General features: G+C 46.1%; 1 pseudogene; it reads left to right on the top strand.

Annotated features, from left to right (window-relative positions):
* Positions 1-1,464: 1,464 nt before the first annotated feature.
* LOC126932305 (protein bicaudal D homolog 2-like) lies at positions 1,465-15,154 on the top strand (annotated as a pseudogene).
* The last annotated feature ends 10,692 nt before the right edge of the window (positions 15,155-25,846 follow it).

Raw genomic sequence — 25,846 nt, 5'->3', positions numbered from 1 at the left:
AAAAAGAACCAAATAGAAATTTCCTGGTTGAGGCCGGGTGTGGTGTCTCATGCCTGTAATCCCAGCACTTTGGGAGGCCAAGGCGGGCAGATCACCTGAGGTCAGGAGTTCGAGACCAGCCTGGCCAACATGGTGAAACCCCATCTCTACTAAAAATATAAAAATTAGCCAGGCATGGTGGCAGATGCCTATAATCCCAGTTACTCAGGAGGCTGAGGCAGGAGAATCGAACTTGGGAGGCGGAGGTTGCAGTAAGCCAAAATCACGCCAGTGCCCTCCAGCCTGGGCGACAAGAGCAAGACCCCATCTCAAAAAAAAAAAAAAAAAAAATTTCCAGGTTGAAAATTGCAATAACTAAAATAATTCACTAGAGAGGCTCAATATCAGATTTTAAGCTGGCAGAAGAGAGAAGGTGAATGAGAGAAGCTGTATCAGTTGAGATTATCCAGTCTGATAAATAGATAAAAGAAAAAGAAAGATGAGAGTCTCAGAGACCTGTGGAACACCATTAAGGATACAAACATGCACATTTGAAGTCTCGGAAGGAGAGAGAGAAATGGGCAGAAAGAATACTAAAAGGAATAGTAGTTAAAACTTTCTAAATTTGATGAAAAACGTTAACGTGCACACCTAAGAAGATAAGCCAACTCAAGAAGGATAAACTCAAAGAGGTCCACACCTATATTCCGTTATAATCAAAAAGTCAAAAACCAAACACAAAGGGAAACTCATGAAAGCAGCAATAGAGAAGTGACTCATCATGTACAAGGGATCCTCAATAATATTTAAAGCTGGTTTCTCATCAGAAACGATGGAGGCCAGAAAGCAATGAATGGGATGACATATTCAAAATGCTGAAAGAAACAGAATGCCAAACAAGAATTCTATGTCCTGCAAGGCCGGGCGCAGTGGCTCAGCCTGTAATCCCAGCACTTTGGGAGGCCGAGGCGGGTGGATCACGAAGTCAGGAGATTGAGACCATCCTGGCTAACACGGTGAAACCCCGTCTCTACTAAAAAAAAAAAAAAAGAAAGAAAAAAAAAAAATTAGCCAGGCGTGGTGGTGGGCGCCTGTAGTCCCAGCTACTCGGGAGGCTGAGGCAGCAGAATGGCATGAACCCGGGAGGCAGAGCTTGCAGTGAGCCCAGATCGCGCCACTGCTCTCCAGCCTGGGCAACAGAGCAAGACTCCATCTCAAAAAAAAAATAAAGGAATTCTATATCCTGCAAACCTGTATTTCAAACATGAAAATAATTAAGACATTCCTACTCAAACAAAAACTGTAAATTTGTCACTAACATATACTTAGTCCGTTCCTGCTACTATAACAAAATGCCTTAGACTTAGTAACTTTATACACAATCAAGTCCACAATCAAGATGTCAGCCAGCAGATCCAGTCTCTGCTGAGCCCGTTGTCATGGACGGTACTTCCTATATGTTCTCACATAGTGGAAGTGGCAAAAATGCTAACTTACGACTCTTCTAAGGTAAGGGCATTAATCCCATTCATGAGGGTGAAATCCTCATGATTTAATCACTTCCCAAAAGGCCCCACAATTTAGTGATGGGCAGTTAAGATTTCAACATATGACTTTGGGGAAACCATCATTTGAAATGTTCTGCCCTCAAGGCCCTGGCATTCTGGGCCTGTGATGGGCAGGGTAGCCCCTGAAGACCACTGAAACGTCTAGGATCAATCTTCCACTGTTTTGATGAATGGCACCTGGCTTCCTCTAAGCCGTACTAATTTTCTTATCACATGGTTGCTTTGGCCATGTCCTTGATGTTGTCTCCTAAACATACTTTTTCATCTTTATAACTTGGCCAGGCTGAGAATTTCCCAAATATTTAACTTCTGCTTCCTTTTTGATTACAAATTCCATCTTTAGGACAAATGGTACACTCTTGTAATCCCGGGTACTTGAGAAGCTAGGGTGGGAAGATTGCTTGAGTTCAGGAGTTCAAGACCATCCTGGACAACATAGCAAGACCCCATTTCTTAAAAAAATAGCCAGGCACGGTGGTATGCACCTGTAGTCCCAACTACTCAGGAGGACAAGGCTGTAAGATTGCTTGATCCCAGGAGTTTGGAGCTGCAGTCAGTTATGATCCCGCCACTGTACTCCAGCCTGGGTAACAGCAAGACTCTGTCTCAAAAAAAAAAGCGGGGGGGCTGGGCGCAGTGGCTCATGCCTGTAATCCCAGCACTTTGGGAGGCCAAGGCAGGTGGATCACAAGGTCAAGAGATCAAGACCATCCTGGCTAACATGGTGAAACCCTGTCTCTACTAAAAAATACAAAAAATTTAGCCTGGGTGTGGTGGTGGGCAGCTGTAGTCCTAGCCACTCGGGAGGCTGAGGCAGGAGAATGGTATGAACTCGGGAGGTAGAGTTTGCAGTGAGCCGAGATAGTGCCACTGCACTCCAGCCTGGGTGACAGAGTGAGACTCTGTCTCAAAAAAAAAAAAAGAGGAAAACTATATAACTTTAAAAATCTTTGTTTCTCTCTTCTCACATTTTACTATAAGCAGTCAAGAGAGCCATACTGCACCCTCAACACTTGGCTTACATATTTTGCCTGCCAAGTATTCTTTTTTTTTTTTTTTTTTTTTTTTTTTTTTTTTTTTTTTTTTTTGAGACGGAGTCTTGCTCTGTCGCCCAGGCTGGAGTGCAGTGGCGCGATCTCGGCTCACTGCAAGCTCCGCCTCCCGGGTTCACGCCATTCTCCTGCCTCAGCCTCCCGAGTAGCTGGGACTACAGGCGCCTGCCACCGCGCCCGGCTAATTTTTTGTATTTTTAGTAGAGACGGGGTTTCACTGTGGTCTCGATCTCCTGACCTTGTGATCCGCCCGCCTCGGCCTCCCAAAGTGCTGGGATTACAGGCGTGAGCCACCGCGCCCGGCACCTGCCAAGTATTCTATTTAATTACTTATAAATTCTCTCTTGTGGGTCAGGTGCAATGGCACATACATATAATCTCAGCACTTTGAGAGGCTGAGACAGGTGGATCTCTTCAGCCCAGGAGTTTGAGACCAGCCTGGGCAAGATGGTGAAACTTCATCTCTACAAAAAATACAAAAATTAGCTGAGCATGCCATGCACTCCAGCCTGGATGACAGAGTGAGACTATCTCAAAAAAAAAAAAAAAAAAAAGTTCTATTTTCCACAAAACACTAGGACATAAACACAATTCAGCCAAGCCCTTTACCACTTTATAAAAAGGATGGCCTTTCCTCCAGTTTCCAAAAGGATGTTCATCATTTCTGTATGACATCTCATCAGAATAGCCTTTATTGTCCATGTTTGTACCACTTAGGTAATCTCTAGAAAGATTGAGGATTTCCTCATGGCACTCCTCTTCTTCTGAGCCCTCACTAGAATTGTCCTTAGCACTCCATTCCCAGCAAGGTAGCCTTTTTCTATCACGCGCTTTAAAACTCTTCTAACCTCTACCCATTGCCCAATCCTAAAGCCACTTCCACATTTTTATTTGTTTGTTTTTTTGTTTTGTTTTGTTTTGTTTTGTTTTTGAAATGGAGTCTCACTTTGTTGCCCAGGCTGGAGTGCAGTGGGGTAATCTTGGCTCACTGCAACCTCCGCCTCCTGGGTTCAAGCAATTCTCCTGCCTTAGCCACCCTAGTAGCTGGGACTACAGGAACCCTCCACCAAGCCCAGCTAATTTTTGTATTTTTAGTAGAGATGGGGTTTCATCATGTTGGTCAGGCTGGTCTTGAACTCCTGACCTCAAACAATCCACCTGCCTCAGCCTCCCAAAGTGCTGGGATTACAGGCATGAGCCACCACACTTGGCCCACATTTTTAGATATTTGTTACAGAAACACCCCACTTCTGGTACCAATTTTTGTCTTTGTGCATTCATGATGCTATAACAAAGTATCTTAGACCAATAAATGTATAAACAACAGAAATTTATTGCTCACAGTTCTGGAGGTTGGAAAGTCCAAGATCAAGGCGCCAGCAGATTTGACGTCTAGTGAGAGACTATTCCTCATGGAAGTCACCTTCTATGTGTCCTCAAATGGCAGAACAAGTAAACACGTTCTTTCAGCCTCTTTTATAAGACACTAATCCCAAATATGAGGGTGGAACCTTCACGACTTAGTCAATTCACAAAAGGTCCCAATTCTTTTTTTTTTCTTTCTTTTTTTCCTGAGATGGAGTCTCACTCTGTAACCCAGGCTGGAGTGCAGTGGCGTGGTCTTGGCACATTGCAAACTCCACTTCCCGGGTTCACGCCATTCTCCTGCCTCAACCTCCTGAGTAGCTGGGACTACAGGCACCTGCCACCACGCCTGGCTAATTTTTGTATTTTTTTGTGGAGACGGGGTTTCACCGTGTTAACCAGGATGGTCTTGATCTCCTGACCTCATGATCTGCCCGCCTCGGCCTCCCAAAGTGCTGGGATTACAGGTGTGAGCCACCACGCCTGGCCGGTCCCAGTTCTTAATACCATCACCCCAGTAGTCAAGATTACAACATATGAACTTGAGGGGAACACATTCAGACTATAGCAAATACAAAAGAGAGTCTTTCAGGCTGAAACAAAAGGATACAACTCAAATCCAGTAGACAGTAACTCAAATTTACATGAGGAATTATTTTTTGTTCGTAATTCTTTCTTTTATCTGATTAAAAAGATAATACATAAGCCAATTAAATTAGAAAACAGTTTTGATGGGCTTATAATTTGTAAAGATGTAATTTGTGTGACAATAATAGCACAAAGAAGCAGGGAGGGAGCAGAGCTATATAAGAAGTTTTTGCATACTATTGAGATTAGGCTAGCATTATTTCATATATACTAGATTGTTATAAATTAAGATGCTAAAGGTAATACTATGACAACTGCTAAGAAAATCATTCATCATTCAAAAAATTACAGAACTAAAATGGCACCCTAAAAAATATCTAACGTAAAAGAAGACATAATGAAACAAGAAATATGTATAAAAAACAAATAGCAAAAATGTATTAAACAGAGGAAGGAGACAGAGTAAGATGGCCAAATAGAAGGCTCCACTGATCATCCTCCCTGCAGGAACACCAAATTTGACAACTATCTACACAAAAAAGCACCTTCCTAAGAACAAAAAATCAGGTGAGTGATCATAGTATCTGGTTTTAACTTCAAATTATTGCTGGAAGAGGCAATGAAGAGAATAGGAAAGACGGTCTTGAATTGCTGACACCACCCCACCCCCATCTCCCAACAGTGGCCACATGCCACTGGCCCAGGGTATGGAGAGGTAATCTGTGAACTTGGGGGAAAGAGGGTGCAGAGTTTGTGGGACTTTATATTGGAACTCAGTGATGACAACACCGGGCAAAACAGCCAATGTCCATAGAGAAAGCATTTAGAACAGCCCTAGTCAGCCAGGCATGGTGGCTCACACCTATAATCCCAGCACTTTGGGAGGACAGGGCAGGTGGATTGCCTGAGGTCAGGCAGGACTGCAACTCCTAGGCAAGTTCTAGTGCCTGGCCAACATGGTGAAACCCTGTTTCTACTAAAAATACAAAAATTAGCTGGGTGTGGTAGTGGACACCTGTAGTCCCAGCTACTCAGGAGGCTGAGGCAGGAGAATCGCTTGAACCCAGGAGGTGGAGGTTGCAGCGAACTGTGATCACATCATTGCACTCCAGCGTGGGTGACAGAGCGAGACTCCGCCTCTAAAAATAAAATAAAATAAAATAAAGAACAGCCCTATAGGGCCAGAGGGGAATTGCCCATCCCAACAGTCAGAACTTGAACTTGAGTTTCAGTCAGCCTCACCACCATGGGCTACAGTACTCTGGGGTCCAAAATAAACTGGAAAGCCTATCTTGGCCACAGGGACTGCAACTCCTAGGCAAGTTCTAGTGCTGTGCTGGGTTCAGGGCCAGTGGACTTGGGGGGCATGCAACCCCGTGGGATACCAGCCAGGGCAGCCAAAAGAGTGCTTGCCTCATCCCTCCCCTAACACCAGGTAGTGCAGCTCACAGCTCCAGAAGAGACTCCTTCCTTCCACTTGAGGAGAGGAAAGGGAAGAGTAAAGAGCACTTTGTTTTGCAGCTTGGATACCAGCTCAGCCACAGTAAGGTAGGGCACCAGGCAGAGCCATGAAGTCCCCATACCAGGCCCTAGCTCCTGGATGACATTACTAGACACACCCTGAGCCTGAAGGAAACCTATTGCCTTGAAGGGAAGAACCCAGTTCTCACAGGAATTATCACCTGCTGACTAAAGAGCCCTTAGACCCTAAATAATCAGCAGTGGTAGTCAGGTAATACCTGCCGTGAGCCTTGGGTGAGACGCTGAGACAGACTTCAGGTGTGACCCAGCATATTCACAGCTGTGGTGACTGTGAGGAGACGCTTGCTTGAGCAATACAGAGGGAAAAATCAAGGGAACTTTGTGTTGCAAATTAGGTACCAGCTTGGGCACAGTGGGGAAGAGTAGCAAGTGAGTTATTGGGGTTCCCAGTTCCAGGCCTTAGCTCTTGGATGGCATTTCTAGACCTACCCTGAGACAGAGGGAAGCCCACTACCCTGAAGGATGAGTCCCAAGCCTGGCAACATTCACCAAAAGCTGACTGAAGAGCCCTTGGGCCTTAAGTAAACATTGGTGGTACACTGGCAGTGCTCCCCGTGGGCCTTTGTGTAGGGAAAAGAGAGATCAGACTCTTACTGTGTCTATGTGGAAAAGGAAGACATAAGAAACTCCATTTTGATCTGCACTAAGAAAAATTGTTTTGCCTTAAGATGCTGTTAATCTGTAACTTTAGCTCCAACCCTGTGCTCACAGAAACATGTGCTGTATGGAATCAAGGTTTAAGGGATCTAGGGCTGTGCAGGATGTGCCTTGTTAACAATATGTTTACAGGCAGTATGCTTGGTAAAGTCATCGCCATTCTCCATTCTCGATTAACCAGGGGCACGATGCACTGCGGAAAGCCGCAGGGACCTCTGCTCAAGAAAGCCAGGTATTGTCCAAGGTTTCTCCTCTCTGAGACAGCCTGAGATATGGCCTTATGGGAAGGGAAAGACCTGACTGCCCCCTAGCCCAACACCCGTAAAGGGTCTATGCTGAGGAGGATTAATAAAAGAGGAAGGCCTCTTGCGGTTGAGACAAGAGGAAGGCCTCCGTCTCCTGCATGTCCCTGGGAACAAATGTCTCAGTGTAAAACCCGATCGTACATTTGTTCTATTCTGAGATAGGAGAAAACCGCCCTGTGGCTGGAGGCAAGATATGCTGGCGGCAACGCTGCTCTGTTACTCTTTGCTACACTGAGATGTTTGGGTGGAGAGAAGCATAAATCTGGCCTATGTGCACATCCCGGCATAGTACCTTTCCTTGAACTTATTTGTGACACAGATTCCTTTGCTCCCATGTTTTCCTGCTGATCTTCTCCCCACTATCACCCTGTTCTCCTGCTGCATTCCCCTTGCCAAGATAGTGAAAATAGTAACCAATAAATATTGAGGGAACTCAGAGACCGGGGCTGGTGCAGGTCCTCTGTATGCTGAGCGCCAGTCCCCTGGGCCCACTGTTCTTTCTCTATACTTTGATTCTGTGTCTTCTTTCTTTTCTCAGTCTCTCTTCCCACCTGACAAGAAATACCCACAGGTGTGGAGGGGCCGGCCCCCTTCACCTTTGGTGGTAGTGGTGGACATGGGAAGAGACTCCTCTGCCCAGGGAAAGGGGAAGGAAGAGAGGGAAGGACTTTGTCTTGTGGTTTCGGTGCCAGCTTAGCCACAGTAGAATAGAGCACCAGGTAGATTTCTAAGGTTTCTGACTCCAGACCCTGGCTTCTGGACAGCATCTCTGGACCTGCCTGGGGCCCAAGGGAGCTTGCCTCCCTAAAGGGAAGGACGGACCGGCTTTATCACCTGCTGACTGTAGAGCTCTAAGGCCTTGAGTGAACATAGGTGATAGCCAGGTAGTGGGTACAGCTGGCCTTGGCTGAGACCCAGTGCAATGCTGGTTTCAGGTCTCACCCAGCACAGTCCCAATAGTGATAGTGGCCACAGGGGTGCTTGTGTCACCCCTCCCCCAGCTCCAGGCAACTCAGCACAGACAGAGAGACTCCATTTGTCTGGGAGAAAGTAAGGGAAAAGAACGGGAGTCTCTGCCTGGTAATCCTGAGAATTCTTCCAGATCTTATCCAAGGCCACCAAGGCAGTACGTCTACAAGTCTGCAAGAACCACAGTGTTATTGGGCTTGGGTTACCAAGATGCAGATATAGTTACAGTGACCAAAAACTTAGAGCATAACACCCAAGTCACTTCAAATACCTGGAGAGCCTTCCCAGGAAGGACAGATACAAATAAGTCCAGACTGCAATATACACCTAACTCTTTTTTTCTTATCTCTTTCTCTTTTTTTTTTTTTTTTTTTTTTTTTGAGACAGGGTCTCACTCTGTTACCAAGGTTGGAGTGCTGGAGTGCTGGAGTGCTGTGGCACAGTCACGGCTCACCGCAGCCTCAATCTCCCAGGCTCAGGTGATCCACCTCAACCTCCTGAGCAGCTGGGGCTACAGGAGCACACCACCATGCCTGGCTAGTTTTCTGTATTTTTACTAGAGATGGGGTTTCACCACATTGCCCAGGCGGGTCTCAAACTCTTGGGCTTAGCGATACACCACCTTGGCCTCCCAAAGTGCTGGGATTACAGGCACGAGCCACTACACCCAATCAATACCTAACTATTAACAAAAAATAAAAAATAATTTTAAAAATACATAACACTTCAATGCCCAGACACCAACAACCACCTATAAGCATCAAGATCATCCAGGAATGCATGACCTCACCAAATGAACTAAATAAGGCACTAGGGATCGATGCTAGAGGGACAGAGATATGTGATCTTTCAGGCAAATAATTCAATATAGCTGTTTTGAGGAAACTCAAAGAAATTCAAGATAACACAGAGAAGGATTTCAGAATCCTTCAGAGAAATTTTAAAAAGGCATTGAAATAATAACTTTTTAAAAATTTGTTTTGTTTTGTTTTGTTTTTGAGACAGAGTTTCGCTCTTATTGCCCAGGCTGGAGTGCAATGGTGCAATCTCGGCTCATGGCAACCTCCATCTCCCAGGTTCAAGCGATGCTCCTGCCTCAGCCTCCTGAGTAGCTGGGATTACAGGCATGCGCCACCACGCCCGGCTAATTTTGTATTTTTAGTGGAGACAGGGTTTCTCCATGTTGGTCAGGCTGGTCTCAAAATCCCAACTTCAGGTGATCCACCCGCCTTGGCCTCCCAAAGTGCTGGGATTATAGGCGTGAGCCACCGTGCCTGGCCCTTTTATTTTTATTTTTATTTTTTTGAAATGGAGTCCCGCTCTGTCGCCCAGGCTGGAGTGCAGTGGCGCGATCTCGGCTCACTGCAAGCTCCGCCTCCTGGGTTCACGCCATTCTCCTGCCTCAGCCTCCCGAGTAGCTGGGACTACAGGCGCCTGCCACCATGCCCAGCTAATTTTTGTATTTTTAGTAGAGAAGGGGTTTCACCACGTTAACCAGGATGGTCTCGATTTCCTGACCCTGTGATCTGTCTGCCTTGGCCTCCCAAAGTGCTGGGATTACAGGCGTGAGTCACTGCGCCTGGCCCAATAACTATTATTTTTTTGAGACACGGTCTCACTTTGTCTCTCAGGCTGGAATGCGGTGGCACGATCTTGGCTCACTGCAGCCTCAATGTCCTGGGCTGAAGCGATGCTCCCAGCTCAGGCCCCTGAGTAGCTGGGACTGCAGGCACGTGCCACCATGCCCAGATGATTTTTTGGTATTTTTTGTAGAGATGAGATTTCTCCAGGTTGTCCAGGCCGTTGTTGAACTCCTGAGCTCAAGGAATCTGCCCACCTCAGCTTCCCAGGTGCCAGGATTACAGGCATGAGCCACTGCACCTATCCAAGATTGAAATAATTAAAAATAATCAAGCAGAAATTCTAGTCTTAAAAAATGTAACAGACAAACTGAAGAATGTATCAGAGTCTTTTAATAGCAAAACTGATTAACAGAAGAAAGAATTGGTGAGCTTGAGCACAGGTTATTTGAAGTTACACAGGGAAGACATAAGAAAAATGAAACAGAATGAAGCATACCTGTGAGAGCTAGTAGTCCCAGCTACTCAGGAGGCTAAAGCAGGAGAATCACTTCAACCCAGGAGGCAGAGGTTGCAGTGGGCTGAGATTGCGCCATTACACTCCAGCCTGGGTGACAGCGAGACTCCATCTCAAAAAAAAAAAAAGGAAAGAATAGAATCTCAAAAGGGCAAATCTGGCTGGGTGTGGTGGCTCACACCTATAATCCCAACACTTTGGGAGGCCGAGGCAGGTGGATCACCTGAGGTCAGGAGTTCAAGACCAGCCTGGCCAACATGGTGAAACCCTGTCTCTACCAAAAATAGAAAAATTAACCAGGCATGGTGGCACACACCTGTAGTCCCAGCTACTTGGGACTGAGGCAGAAGAATCGCTTGAACCTGGGAGGTGGAGGTTGCAGTGAGCCAAGATTGTGCCATGCACGCCAGCCTGGATGACAGAGCAAGACTCCATCTCAAAAAAAAAAAAAAAAAAAAAAGGGCAAATCTAAGTTACTGGCCTTAAAGAGGAGGTTAGAGACAGAGGTAGAACATTTATTCGAAGGGATAATAAGAGAGAACTTCCCAAACCTAGAAAAAGATATAAATATTCAAGCACCAGAAAGTTCTAGAACACCAAGCAGATTTAACCCAAAGACTACTTCAAGGCTTTTTTTTTTTTTTGAAACAGAGTCTCGCTTTGTCATCCAGGCTGGAGTGCAGTGGTGCAATCTCGGCTCACTGCAAGCTCCATCTCCCGGGTTCACGCCATTCTCCTGCCTCAGCCTCCCAAGAAGCTGGGACTACAGGCACCCGCCGCCACGCCTGTCTAATTTTTTGTATTCTTTTTAGTAGAGACGAGGTTTCACCATGTTAGCCAGGATGGTCTCGATCTCCTGACCTTGTGATCTGCCCGCCTCAGCCTCCCAAAGTGCTGGGATTACAGGCATGAGCCACCGCGCCCGGCCACTACTTCAAGGCATTTAATAGTCAATTTCCAAAGACCAAGGATAAAGAAAGGATCCTAAAAGCAGCAAGAGAAAAGAAACAAATAACATAGAATGGAGCTCCAATACATTTGGCAGCAAACTTTTCAGTGGAAACCTTACAGGGCAAGAGAGACTGACTTGACATATCTAAAGTGCAGAAGGAGAAAAAAATGTCTGTAATACTAGCATAGTGTGTCTGGTGAAAATATCCTTCAAACATGAAGGAGAAATAAAGACTTTCCCAAACAAAAGCTGAGGGATTTCATCAACACCAGACCTGTCCTATAAGAAATGCTAAAGGGAGTTCTTCGGTTTCAAAGAAAAGAACATTAATGAACAATACAAAATCATCTGAAGGTACAAAACTGTCTGATAATAGTAAGTACAAAGAAAGACACAGAAACACAGAATATTATAACACAGTGATTATGATGTATAAGCTACTCATATCTTAAGTAGAAAGATAGAAAGGTAAACTAATCAAAAATAATAACTACAACAACTTTTAAAGACACAGACAGTACAATAATATATAAATAAAAACAAAGTTTAAAAGTGGGGAGACAAAGTTAGAGTTTATATTAACTTTCTTTTTGCTTGTTTTTTAGTTTATGCAAACAGTGTTGTCATTAGTTTAAAATAAAGTGTTATAAGATATTATTTGCAAGTCTCATGGTAACCTCAAATCTAAAAGCATACAACAGATACACAAAAAATAAAAAGCAAAAAATTAATACATACCACCAGAGAAAAATTACCTTCACTGAACGGAAAACAGGAAGGGAGAGAAGACCACAAAACAACCAGAAAACAAATAAAGAATGGCAGGAGTAAGTCCATATTATTAATAATAACATTGAATGTAAATAGACTAAACTCTCCAATCAAAAGACATAGAGTAGCCGAATGGATTAGAAATAAGACCCAGTGGCCGGGCGCGGTGGCTCACGCCTGTAATCCCAGCACTTTGGGAGGCCAAGGTGGGTGGATCACAAGGTCAGGAGATCGAGACCACGGTGAAACTCCGTCTCTACTAAAAATACAAAAAATTAGCCGGGCGCGGTGGCGGGCGCCTGTAGTCCCAGCTACTCGGGAGGCTGAGGCAGGAGAATGGCGTGAACCCGGGAGGCGGAGCTTGCAGTGAGCCGAGATCGCGCCACCGCACTCCAGCCTGGGGGACGCAGCGAGACTCTGTCTCAAAAAAAAAAGAAAAAAAAGAAATTAGACCCAGTGATCTATTACTACAAGAGACACACTTCACCTATAAAGACACTTATAGACAGGAAATAAAGAGATGGAAAAAGATATTGTATGCAAATAGAAATCAAAAAAGAACAAGAGTAGCTATACTTATACCAGACAACATAGAGGGTTTTTTTTTAGACAGAGTCTCACTCTGTCATCCAGGCTGGAGTGCAGTGGCATGATCTTGGCTCACTGCAACCTCTGCCTCCCGAGTTCAAACGATTCTCCCACCTCAGCTTCCTCAGCAGCTGGGACTACAGGTGTCCGCCACCACGCCTGGCTATCTTTTGTATTTTCAGTAGAGATGGGGTTTCGCCATGTTGGCCAGGCTGGTCTCCAACTCCTGATCTCAAGTGATCTGCCCGCCTCAGCCTCCCAAAGTGCTGGGATTATAGAGATGAGCCACTTCACCCGGCCAGACAGCATAGGTTCTTTTTTTGAGACAGTTTTGCTCTGTCACCCAGGCTGGAGGGCAGTGGTGCAATCTCAGCTCACTGAAACCTCCGCCTCCCAGGTTCAAGTGATTCTCATGCCTCAGCCTCCTGAGTAGCTGCGATTATAGGCACGCACCACCACACCCAGCTAAATTTTGTATTTTTAGTAGAGACAGGGTTTCACCATGTTAGCCTGGCTGGTCTCAAACTCCTGACCTCAAATGATCCGCCCACCTCAGCCTCCCAAAGTGCTGGGATTACAGGCATGAACCATCATGCCTGGCCAAACAACATAGATTTTAAGACAAAAACTATAAAAAAAGACAAAGAAGGTGATTACATAGTGATAAAGGGGTCAATTCAACAAGAGTGTTTAACAATTGTAAATATATATGTACCCAACTGGGGCACCCAGACATATAAAGCCAATATTATTAGAGTTGAAGAGAGAAATAAACCCCAATACAATAATAGCTAGAGGCTTTGACACCTCACTTTCAGCATTGGACAGATCATCCAGACAAAAAATTAACAAAGAAATGTCAGACTTAATCTGTACTATAAACCGAATAGACCTAATAGATATTCACAGAACATTTTATCCAACAGCTGCAGAATACACATTCTTCTACTCGACACATGGATCATTCTCAAAGATAGACCATGTGTTAGGTAACAAAACAAATTTTAGGCTGGGCACAGTGGCTCACGCCTCTAATCCCAACACTTTGGGAGGCTGAGGCGGGTGGATCATGAGGTCAGGAGATTGAGACCATCCTGGCTAACATGGTGAAACCCCGTCTCTACTAAAAATACAAAAAATTAGCCAGGCGTGGTGGCGGGCGCCTGTAGTCCCAGCTACTCAGGAGGCTGAAGCAGAAGAATGGAGTGAACCCGGGAGGTGGAGCTTGCAGTGAGCCAAGATTGCACCACTGTACTCCAGCCTGGGCGACAGAGCAAGACTTCATCTCAAAAAACAAAACAAAACAAAACAAAACAAAACAACAAAAAAGTCTTAAAACATTCAAAAATTGCTATATACATGAGTGGAAAAAAGTAAATAGATACAGAATAGAGCACAAGCAGGATCTTAAAAAATCGTTTAAAAAGCCAGTTGCAGTGATTCACACCTGTAATCCCAGCACTTTGGGAGGCTGAGGAGGGTAGATCAACTAAGGTCAGGAGTTCAAGACCAGCCTGACCAATATGGTGAAACTCCACCTCTACTAAAAATACAAAAATTAGCCGGGCGTGCTGGCACATGCCTGTAATCCCAGCGACTCAGGGAGGCTGAGGCAGGAGAATCGCTTGAACCAGGGAGTAAGAGGTTGCAGTGAGCCAGGATCAGGCCAGAGCTGGACCAGCTGGAGAATTTGCTGAAGGTGAGTGACATTGCCGGTGAGATGCAGGGCCAGCCTGAGGGTGGCCCAGGATGAGCTGGTGACCTTCAGTGAGGAGCTGGCCCACCTCTACCATCATGTGTGCATGTGAAACAACTGGAGGCCCAGCTCTGTCACGGGGGACTACTACCTGAGGGCCAGGGCGGGGCCAGCTGCACCAGCCCCGCGGGCAACTCCTCCATCCTCCTACCCAAGGGGCTGCTGGCTGCAGAGGCAGGCCAAGCACACAGCAGGACCAGGGACATCAGCCCCTCACGTAGCTCCTCGCTGCTATCGCCCCTGGGTGACCCACGCTGGGAGCCCATGGATATCTACCGCCCGATTGGTATCATCTGCCACCAGATCAAGCACCTGCAGGCAGCTGTGAACCACATAATGGAGCTATTGTGGCGGCGCATCCCCTCGCAAGAGCTGGGCCCAACCATGGACAAGTTCAAGGAGGCTGTCATGGAAGAGATCCTCAGGTTGAAGTCTCTGCTCAGCACCAAGCGGGAGCAGCTCACCAGGCTGCGCACTGTGCTGCAGGCCAGCCAGCAGGCAGCCAAGGTGGCCCTCACCAAGCTGAAGGGCAAGAATGCGAAGGAGAAGACCATGGTTACCAAGACCAGGAGGAAGCTGTGCAATGAGCTCCAGGTGCTCGCCTCTGAGGAGGACGTGGCCGCCTTCTCCTCACTGTGTGCCACGTTTGCCACGTGCAACGAGTACATCACAGCTGGATGAGACGCAGCAGCAGCTGTCAGCTGCAGAGGATGAGAAGGCGCTGAACTCGCTGCTGCACATGGTCATCCTGCAGAAGCTGGCACTGACCCAGTGGCTGGAGCTGCTCAAGCTGGATCACACAGACCTGATGTGACCCCACCAAAGCTGCCCCCAAGGCCAAGCCAGCCACCCCAAGCTTAAGTTATGCCTGCCCCTGCGCCCGTGACAGGGCCAAGAGCACTGGGCTGGCCAACCAGGTGTTCCACATTACAGGTGTAAGCAACCGTGCCTGGCCCAGTCCCTGAGTTTTTAATGGGAGGGAAGAAAAGCTTTAATGTTGGCCAGAGTGATGGCTCACGCCTGTAATCCCAACACTTTGTGAGGCCAAGGCAGGAGGATGGCTTGAGCTCAGGAGTTGGAGACCAACCTGGGCAACACAGCGAGACTGAGACCATGTCTCTACAAAAAAGTAGTGGGGCATGGTGGCATGCACCCGTGGTCCCAGCTTCTTGGGCGGCTCAGGTGGGAGGATCACTTGAGCCCTGCAAATCAAGACTGCAGTGAGTCATCATCACGCCGCTGCACTCAGCCTGGGCAATAGAGTAAAAAAAAAAAAACGCTTTAAAATGTTGAGGATGTCGAGAGCTGCTGCGTGGAAAGGCCTCTGTACAGACTGAAGAACCTTCCCTGGCTGCCAGGCTTGCCAAGAGCCCTCTAGAAATGCCCACCGCGGGGCTATTTGTTACAATGTTCTTTTTTTAATCTGATCAACCTGTGCACTTTTGATATTTTGATACTATATTTGCTTCCTTAATTCCTCATGCACTGACAGCCTCAGATGCCGTGGTCTGTACCCATGGGCCTGTCGCTGCCTGCCCCAGCTCCCTCTGTGTTGGTCTGGTGTCAGCACGAGGAAGAGCTATGTGCTCTGTAGCACATAGCTCTAGACTGTGGAGATTAGGGCTTTGACCAGAGAATTCACCAGAGAAGGCATCTAGGCCTGAGTTTCTCTTTGTGCAAAATTTTTGTATTATAAATTCAATTTCTTGTTATAGGTCTATTCAGATTTTCTATTTATTTTTTTATTTTTATTTTACTTATTATTATTTTTTGAGGTGGCATCTCACTCTGTTGCCCAAGATGGAGTGCAATGGCGCAGCCTTGGCTCACTGCTGTCTCCCAGGTTCAAGCAATTCTCCTGCCTCAGCCTCCCAAGTAGCTGGGATTACAGGCATGTGCAATGACACCATTCTAATTTTTGTATTTTTAGTAGAGACTGGCTGGTCTTGAACTCTTGACCTCAGGTGATCCACCCGTCTTAGCCTTCCAAAGTGCTGGGACTACAGGTGTAAGCCACCGCACCCAGCCTTTTTTTTTTTTTTTTTTTTTTTTTGAGACGAAGTCTCACTCTGTCACCCAGGCTGGAGTGCAGTAGTGCAGTCTCGGCTCACTGCAACCTACACCTCCTGGGTTCAAGCAATTCTTGTGCCTCAGCCTCCCGAGTAGCTGGGATTACAGGTGTGTGCCACTATGCCTGTCTAATTTGTTGTATTTTTAGTAGAGACAGGGTTTCGCCATGTTGGCCAGGCTGGTCTCAAATTCCTGACCTCAGGTGATCAGCCCACCTCAGCCTCCCAAAGCTGGGATTACAGACATGAGCCACCATGCCTAGCCAGATTTCTTATTTATTTATTTATTTTTTTTTTTAATTTTTTTTTTTTTTTTTTTGAGACGGAGTCTGGCTCTGTCACCCAGGCTGGAGTGCAGTGGCGCGATCTCGGCTCACTGCAAGCTTCGCCTCCCGGGTTTACGCCATTCTCCTGCCTCAGCCTCCCGAGTAGCTGGGACTACAGGCGCCCACCACCTCGCCCGGCTAGTTTTTTGTATTTTTTAGTAGAGACGGGGTTTCACTGTGTTAGCCAGGATGGTCTCGATCTCCTGACCTCGTGATCCGCCCGTCTCGGCCTCCCAAAGTGCTGGGATTACAGGCTTGAGCCACCGCGCCCGGCCTCTTATTTATTTTTGAATCAATGATTGATGAGAAGCAATTGGCATTGGGTCAGAATTTTAAATGAAAAAAAATTTTTTTTGTTTCTTGGAGAGAGTCTCGCTTTGTTGCCCAGGCTGGAGCACAGTGGGACAATCTCAGCTCACTGCAGCCTCCGCCTCCTGGGTTCAAGCTATTCTCGTGCCTCAGCCTCCCAAGTAGCTGGGACTACAGGCGTCCGCCACCACGCCCAGCTAATAGGGTTTCACCATGTTGCCCAGGCTCAAGCATTCCACCCGCCTCAGCCTCCCAAAGTGCTAGGATTATAGGTGTGAGCCACCATGCCTGACCAAAATGAACATATTTTTTGATTCAGCAGTTCCAATCCCAAGAACTTATTTCAGTTATATGTTGCCATATGCTAAAGTTCAGTGGCATAAAACAATAACCATGTTATTACGCTCACAGATTCTGTGGTTCAATAATTCAGGTAGGGAACAGTGGAGATAGATTGCCTCCATCCCACATGTCTGGGCCCTAATCTGAGAAAATCCAAACACTTGGGAAGGGAAGCAACTCAAATGACAGCGGCTTGGAGTCATTAGCATCTGACTTAAGATGACTTGAAGACCAGGGCTTTCCAAAAGTTACTTACAGGCTTTTGGAAAGTCTTTCTATGTGACAGGCTTCTCATGTCATGGTGACTAGATTCCAAAAGGTAGCCCTCCAAGAGGGAGCTGCCAGAGAGCAGGTGTTCCGTGAAGACCACATGGAAGTCGCATGACCTTTTATGATCTAGAATGATGTCTCCCACAGTCCATTATTTGAAGCAGTTACTAGTTCCAAAGAGCATGTGAAGTGGGAGATATTGTTGTGGACATTTCTGGGAGATACAGTCTGTCAGACTTTTTACACAAATACTTGTATTTGTTAAGTGTAAAAAGGGAGGCAGAACAATAACTACAGCAGTCTCATTCACAAAGTTTTACAATGTGTACATATGGGCAGGTGCAAATGCATAGAGAGAGAACCAGAAAGTAATGGGATTTTCTTTTCTTTTTTTTTTTTTTGAGACCCAGTTTCGCTCCCGTTGCCCAGGTTGGAGTGCAATAGCGTGACTAGGCTCACTGCAACCTCTGCCTCGCGGGTTCAAGCAATTCTGTCTCAGCCTCTTGAGAAGCTTGGATTACAGGCACATGCCACTATGCCTGGCTAATTTTTGTATTTTTAGTAGAAACGGGGTTTCATCATATTGGTCAGGCTGGTCTCGAACTCCTGACCTCAGGTGATCTGCCTGCCTCAGCCTCCCAAAGTGCTGGAATTACAGGTGTGAGCCACCGTGCCCGGCCGGGATTTTCGTACTGATTATCTCTGTAACGGGGAATAGGGAGATAGGTAAAGTGGGACTTTCACATTTTGATCTACATTCTTTTGTATTATATGAAAATTATTTTTTATTTGAGTAATAAAATATCAATGTTGAATCCATAGTCGTCAATAAAAAGGAACCAACTACTGATGCATGCAACAATATGGATAAATCTCCAAAGCATATATGCCAAGTGAAAGAAACCGGGCCAGCCTCAGTGACTTATGCCTGTAATCCCAGCACTTTGGGAGGCCAAGGCAAGAGAATCGCTTGGGCCAAGGAGTTCAAGACCAGCTTGGGCAACATAGTGGGACCCCGTCTCTACAAAAAAAAAAAAATGTTTTTAATTAGCTAGGCATGGTAGCGCACACCTGTGGTCCCAACTACTCGAGAGGCTGAGATGGGAGCCGGAGAAGTCAAGTCTGAGTAAGCCATGATTGCACCACTACACTCCAGCCTGGTAAAAAGAGTGAGAGCCTGTCTCAAAGAAAGAAAAGGAAGGAAGGGAAGGAAGGAAGGAAGGAGAAGAGAGGAGAAGAGAAGAGAAGAGAAGAGAAGGGGAGGGGGAGGGGAGGGGAGGGGGGGAGGGAGGGGGAGGGGAGGGAAGGGAGGGGAAGGGAGGGGAGGGGAAGGGTAGGGAAGGGAAGGGAAGAGAAGGGAAGAAAGAAAGAGGGAGAGAGGGAGGGAGGGAGGGAGGGAAGGAAGGAAGGAAGGAAGGAAGGAAAGGAAGGAGGGAGGGAGGGAGGGAGGGAGGGAGGGACGGAGGGAGGGAGGGAGGGGAAGGGAAGGGAAGAAAGAAAGAGGGACAGAGAGGGAGGGAGGAAAGGAAGGAAGGAAAGAAGGAAGGGAAAAAAGAAAGAAAAGAAAGAAAGGGAGAGAGAGAGAGGGAAGGAAGGAAGGAGGGAGGGAGGGAGGGAGGGAGGGGAGGGAGGGAGGGAGGGGGAGGGAGGGGTGGGAGGGAGGGAGGGAGGGAGGGAGGGAGGGAGGGAGGGAGGGAAGGAAGGAAGGAAGGAAGGAAGGAAGGAAGGAAGGAAGGAAGGAAGGAAACCAGACTCCAAAGTTTCCATATTGTATGATTCCATTTATGTGACATTCTGGAAAAGACAAAACTGTTAAGGTGCCAGCTGCTGAAGGTGGGATAGAGATTGCCAGAAAAGCAGTATGAGGAAACGTATGGGCATTGTGGAGATGTTCTTTCTTTTCTTCTTTTTAATCAGCCATATGCTAAGAAAATATTGTAACTGAATATTATTGGGGATGGTGGCTACGTGTACATCTGTCAAAATATTGTACCATGTGCTTAAGATGGGTAAACTTATTGTATGTAAATCACACCTAAAGAAGGCTGATTTTAAAATTATCAAAATATCAATGTTGAAAACATCAGTTCTCAAGAAATAATATAAGCTACGGATGCCTTCAAATTCCCAAGCAAAAGAAAAATTTAAGGCAACATGCATGAATTTACACAATGCCAATAATTAAGGTCCAGGGATTAGAAACACAGGGGTTTGACCCAGGGAGGTGGTGTGTTAGGGAGGAAAAAAAAAAAACAAAGAAACACAGGGGTTTTCAGAGAGAGATGTGAGACACACAAGGAGAAATCTTCTAGAACCTACAATCCAAAGTGCTTTGTGGCCGGGGGTGAGCTTGAAAAAAAAAAAAAAGTGCTCTATGAAGGCAATGTATTGGGAGTTATTCGATGGTTGGCATTTGCCAAATTTATAAACCTAGCAAGTACAGTGAATTTCACAAGGTGCAAGAAAACAAAGCTTATGGTGAGATGTAGATTGACAAATGTCTTAGTTGCCAATTGACATACAAAATGAAAAACCAGAGTCTTGCTATTAGGATAAAATGCCAAGTTTTTGTTTTTAGAGACAGGGTCCCACTATGTTGCCTAAGCTGGACTCCAATACTTGGGCTCAAGCGATCCTCCTGAGTAGCTGGGACTATAGGTGCAAGTCACTGTACCTGGCAAGAGTGAGTCAGGGGTCAAAAGCTTACAGCACCCGGTAAGAATCCCACCCAAGTACTAACCAGACCTGAGCTTGCTTAGCTTCTGAGTTCAGGTGCATTCAGGGTGGTAGGGCTATAGACTGTTTGGTTTTGATTTGGTTGGTCTTTGTTAACAAAGCCCAAGGGACTCTTTTTATGCTCACTTTTCTTCCTTCAGTATTGCATGCCTGGGAGTTCTGCTTCTAGCTATGGCAGGATCACTTATTCCAACAAACCCTCTCACTAAAAATAACTAGAAAACCTGGACAAAATGTAAAATACTTAAGTTAAAAAACCCCAGCAGTTACCAAGGCAGTGATGACTCGAGGGGCTAAGATCCCTGAGAAAGGAAAAGGGTGGTCCATAGGGGTCAACTATTCAAAGTATTGGGAGAATTTACAAATGGCAGCTGAGAGCTGACTGGCTATAAATTGGAGGTTTGTAGTTCCCATGACTTCCTCTTTGGGTTCAGTAATTTGGTAGAAAAGCTCACAGAACTCAGGAAAGCAGTTTACTTCTAGATTACCAGTTTATTATAAAGGATACAACTCAAGAACAGCCAGGTGGAAGAGCTGCCTAGGGCAAGGTACAATGGAGGTGCGTGGAGCTTCCAGGCCATCTCCAGATCCCCCACCCTCCCAGCACCTCTATGTGTTCACCAACCCAAAAGCTCCCCACACCCCATCATTTGCAGGTTTGAAGGAGGTTCCATTAGGCAGGCATGACTGATTAAATCATCCGCCATTAGTGATTCAGTCAATCTCCAGATTTTACCTTCATCTCCCTCTTATCTCACCTCTTGTCTCCTAGGCAACTTCAAGGGATTTAAAAGGTCTGAACTGGGGACAAAGATCAAATATGTATTTCCTTTTTTTTTTTTTTTTTGAGACAGAGTCTCTTGCTGTGACCCAGGCTGGAGTGTAGTGGTGCAATCTTGGCTCGCTGTAATCTCCGCCTCCTGCATTCAAGCGATTCTCGTGCCTCAGCCTCCCAAGTAGCTGGGATTACAGGTGTGTGCCACCACATCCGGCTAATTTTTTGTATTTTAGTAGAGACAGGGTTTCACCATGTTGCCTAGTCTGGTCTCGAACTCCTGAGCTCAGACAATCCACCTGCCTTGGCCTCCCAAAGTGCTAGAATTACAGATGTGAGCCTCTGTGCCTGGTCTCAAATATGGATTTCATATTATGTTGCCATATCATTGTACCTCATCAGGGACGAGCATTCCAGACCAGCAAGATGAAAATCTTCAATGTGTGGTACAGTACAGAGGTGTTATCTTTATTGACCTCAGGACCAAGTACCACAGTGGAGACTTTATAGCTTATTCCATTCATCCTCCTGTTATAAAAATCTTTTTTTTTTTTTTTTTTTGGAGACAGGGTCTTGCTCTGTCAACCAGGTTGAAGCACAGTAACTCAATCTCAGCTCACTGCAACCTCTGCCTCCTGGGTTCATGTGATTCTCCTGCCTCAGCCTCCTGAGTAGCTGGGATTACAGGCACCCATCACCATGCCTAGATAATTTTTGTATTTTTGACGGGGTTTCACCATGTTGGCCAGGCTTGTCTTGAACTCTTGACCTCAGGTGATCCTCCTACCTGGCCTCCCAAAGTGCTGGGATTACAGACATGAGCCACCACACCCAGCCATATATATATATATATATATATATATATATATTTTTTTTTTTTTTTTTTTTTTTTTTTTTTAAAAAGACCAGTGCCAAGGACATGGTAAGTTTAACATAGGGCTTGAGTGGATCTCAGCAGTGCAAGGTGTGGCCTTAGCAGACATTTTTGGCTCCCTCCCTGATCTTATTAGGCCTTACTTAGTACATACAGGTCCAATGTCTCCTGCCAGCACCTGAGTTTTTTTTTTTTTTTTTGCTCACTGCAACATCCGCCTCCTGGGTTCAAGTGATTCTCCCAACTCAGCCTACCGAGTAGCTGGGATTACAGGCACCTGCCATCATCCCCAGCTAATTTTTGTATTTTTGTAGAGATGGGGTTTCACAATGTTGGCCAGGCTAGTCTTGAACTCATGTCCTCAGGTGATCCACCCACCTCGGCCTCCCAAAGTGCTGGGATTACAATGTGAGCCACCATGCCCAGCCACTTGTGTCTTTTTGGCTGAGGCTTTCTTTGCCTGCGTGAGCCCAATGTGAATGCACCATGCGTAAGATTAACATCCCCTGGTATGAAGTCATAGCAGCCTAACTCAGTGACTGACAGGAGTTGGTGTATAAATAGCTCTATTTCTGGCCCCTTAGGTGGAATAATTTTAAGACACATATTCTCAAAGCCAGGCATGGTGGTATGCACCTGTAGTCCCAGCTACTGGAGAAGCTGAGGCTGGTGAATTGCTTTTATTTTTTTGAGACAAGAGTCTCACTCTGCCGTCCAGGCTGGAGTGCGGTGGGGCGATCTCAGCTCACTGCAACCTCCGCCTCCCAGGTTCAAGCAATTCTCCCGAGTAACTGGGATTACAGGCACCTGCCATCATGCCTGCCTGGCTAATTTTTGTATTTTTTTAGAGATGGGGTTTCACCATGTTGGCCAGACAGGTCTTGAACTCCTGACTTCAGGTGACCTGCCTGCCTCAGCCTCCCAAAGTGCTGGGATTAGAGGCGTGAGCCACCATGCCTGGCCAAATAGCTTTTTTGAGACAGGGTCTCTCACTCTGTCACTCAGGCTGGAGTCCAATGACATGATCTAAGCTCACTGCAACCTCTGCCTCCTGGGCTCAAGTGATCCTCCCACCTCAGCCTCCCAAGTAGCTGAGACTACAGGTAAGCACCACTATGCCTGGCTAATTTTTGTGTTTTTAATAGAGGTGAGGTTTCACCATGTTGCCTAGTCAGGTCTTGAACTCCTGGACTCAAGCAATCTGCCTGCCTTGGCATCCCAAAGTATTGGGATTAGAGGTGTGAGCCCCCACCCCCAGGTGAATTGCTTGAACCCATGAATTCAAGTCCCAAGTAGCTGAGACTACAGAAGCATGCCACCACACTTGACTTTTTTAAATTTTTTGCAGAGACAGGATCTCCCTATATTGCCCAAGCTGGTTTCGAACTCCTGGACTCAAGCAATGTTTTGGGGCTCCCAAAGTGTTGGGATTATAGGCATGAGCCACTGCATCTGGGTAGTAAACACTTTTATTTTTGGAGATGGGGTCCCACTGTGTCACCCAGGCTGGAATGCAGTAGCATGGTCCCAGCTCACTGCAACCTCCACCAGGCTCAAGCGATCCTCCCACCTCAGCCTCACCAACCAGTTGAGACTACAGGTGCATGCCACCACACCCAGCCAATTTTTCTGTTTTTTGTAGAGAGGGGGTTTCGCCATGTTGCCTAGGCTGGACTTGAACTCGTGGATTTAAGCAATCAGTCTGCCACAGCCTCCCAAAGTGCTGGGATTACAGGAAAGAGCCACTGCGCCCCGCCCCAGTAAAAACTCTTACGAGTAGGGGTGGGGGGAAGCAGAGAAGAGGATGTAAATGGAGTTGACAAGGGAGGGTATTGCAATTTTAAGTAATGCAGTCAGAGGATACTTCACTGAAATGAATAAACTCTTGAATGCCAGGAGGGGAAGGGAAGGAGATGTAGATACCTAAGAGGATGGACTATACTTGGTGAGGCTACAGTGCTGCATGTGGGGGAAAAGTAGACACGTGGTCAGGAAAGTGGAGTGGTACAGGCTATATTGTAGACCTTTTTAAAGATGACTGTAAATACTTCGGTGAAACTGACATGGAAGCCATTAGAGGATTTTTTTTTTTTAATTTTCATTTTCTCCCCAAAAGCAGGATCTGAAGCCATTGAAGATTTTTTTCCCCCTTCTGTTTCTTTTTCTTCAATAGTTTTGGGGAAACAGGTGGTTTTTGGTTACATGGATAAGTTATTTAGTGGTAATTTCTGAGATTTTGGTGCACCTGTCATCCAAGCAGTGTACACTGTACCCAATGTGTAGTTGTTTATCCCTCACCTCCCTCCCACCCTTCCCCAAGTCCCAAAAGTCCGTGATTCTTATGCCTTTCCGTCCTCATAGCTTAGCTCCCACTTGCAAGTGAAAACATACAATATTTGGTTCTCCATTCCTGAGTTACTTTACTTAGAATAATGGTCTCCAACTCCATCCAGGTTGCTATGAATACCGTATTTTGTTCTTTTTTATGGCTGAGTAGTATTCCCTGGTGTATACATTTTTTTTTTTTTTTTGTGACACAGCCCTCAGGAGGTCTTGAGAACATGTGCCTGCTATACATTTTCTTTATCCACTTGTTGATGGGCATTTAGGCTGGTTCCGTATTTCTGCAAATGCAAATCATGCTGTTATACCCATCTTGTTCATATAATGACTTATTTTCCTCTGGGTGGATACCCAGTCGTCAGACTGCTGGATGAAATGATTGGAGATTTTGACATGAGTGATTTAACAGTTTTAACAGGCTCACTCTGGCTATGTTAATAGACTGGGGATAGGTAGGGTGGGTGAACTGATTGCCTTGATGGCCCAAATTCTCCACCTCTTTTGCCCTACAACCTTGCAGTACCATGATTCTGGATGGAGCTGTGCGACTTCTTCGACAAATGGGATGTTAGCAAATTTGCTCTGGACACCATTCCTGAGGAACAAGCCTCAAATTCTGGAACTGCCTTTTAAAACTAAGAAAATATAGGCCCTTAAGGTTTAGTTTAAGTCAATCCAATCTAACACATTTTAGTCAAACATGTAACTACCGTACTTTGGATTCTCATTGGTACAAATGACTATCCACACCACCACTTACAATGTCAATTTACATAACACAAAATTTAGGATTCAGGCCAGGTGCCATGACTGAGGCTTATAATCCCGGCATTTGGGAGGATGAGGCGGGTGGATCACTTGAGGCCAGGAGTTTGAGACTGGCCTGGCAAACATGGCGAAACCCGGTCTCTACTAAAAAACACAAAAATCAGTCAGGCCTGGTGGCTCACACATGTAATCCTGGCTACTCAGGAGGCTGAGGCTCAAGAATTGCTTGAACCCAGGAGGCAGATGTTGCAGTGAGCTGAGATTGCTCTAGCCTGAGCAAGAGACTCCATCTGCTTAAAATCTCTGAAGCCTAACTGCATTTTTTTTTTGATAGCCTCATTGTTACCCAAGCCCGAGTGCAGTGGTGCCATCTGGACGCACTGCAAACTCTGCCTCTCGGGTTCAAGCTATTCTCGAGCTTCAGCATCACCAAGTAGCTGGGATTACAAGTGCTTGCCGCCACGCCTGGCTAATTTTTGTTTTTATTAGAGATGGGGTTTCACCATGTTGGTCTCAAACTCCTGGCCTCAAACGATCTGCCTACCAAAATGCTAGGATTATAGTCGTGAGCCACCCCACACCTCGCCAGCATTTAAAAATTTCTGAAAGAAAGAAAAGACAGAAAAAAAAGAAAAGGAAGAAAAGGAAGGAAGGAAGGAAGGAAGGGAGGGAGGGAGGGAGGGAGGGAGGGAGGGAGGGAAGGAAGGAAAGAAAGGAAAGGAAAGGAAGAAAACCTCCCAAACCAAAAAAACTACGTAAAGATCTAAGCCTCAGGATCCCAAATGGATCAAACATAGATGAAACCAGACAAAAATTTGCTGTATTACACACACTCACTTGATAAA

Source organism: Macaca thibetana, chromosome 12 (assembly GCF_024542745.1).
Source record: "Macaca thibetana thibetana isolate TM-01 chromosome 12, ASM2454274v1, whole genome shotgun sequence".
Classification (NCBI taxonomy): domain Eukaryota; kingdom Metazoa; phylum Chordata; class Mammalia; order Primates; family Cercopithecidae; genus Macaca; species Macaca thibetana.
This window is presented reverse-complemented; position numbering and strand designations above follow the sequence as displayed.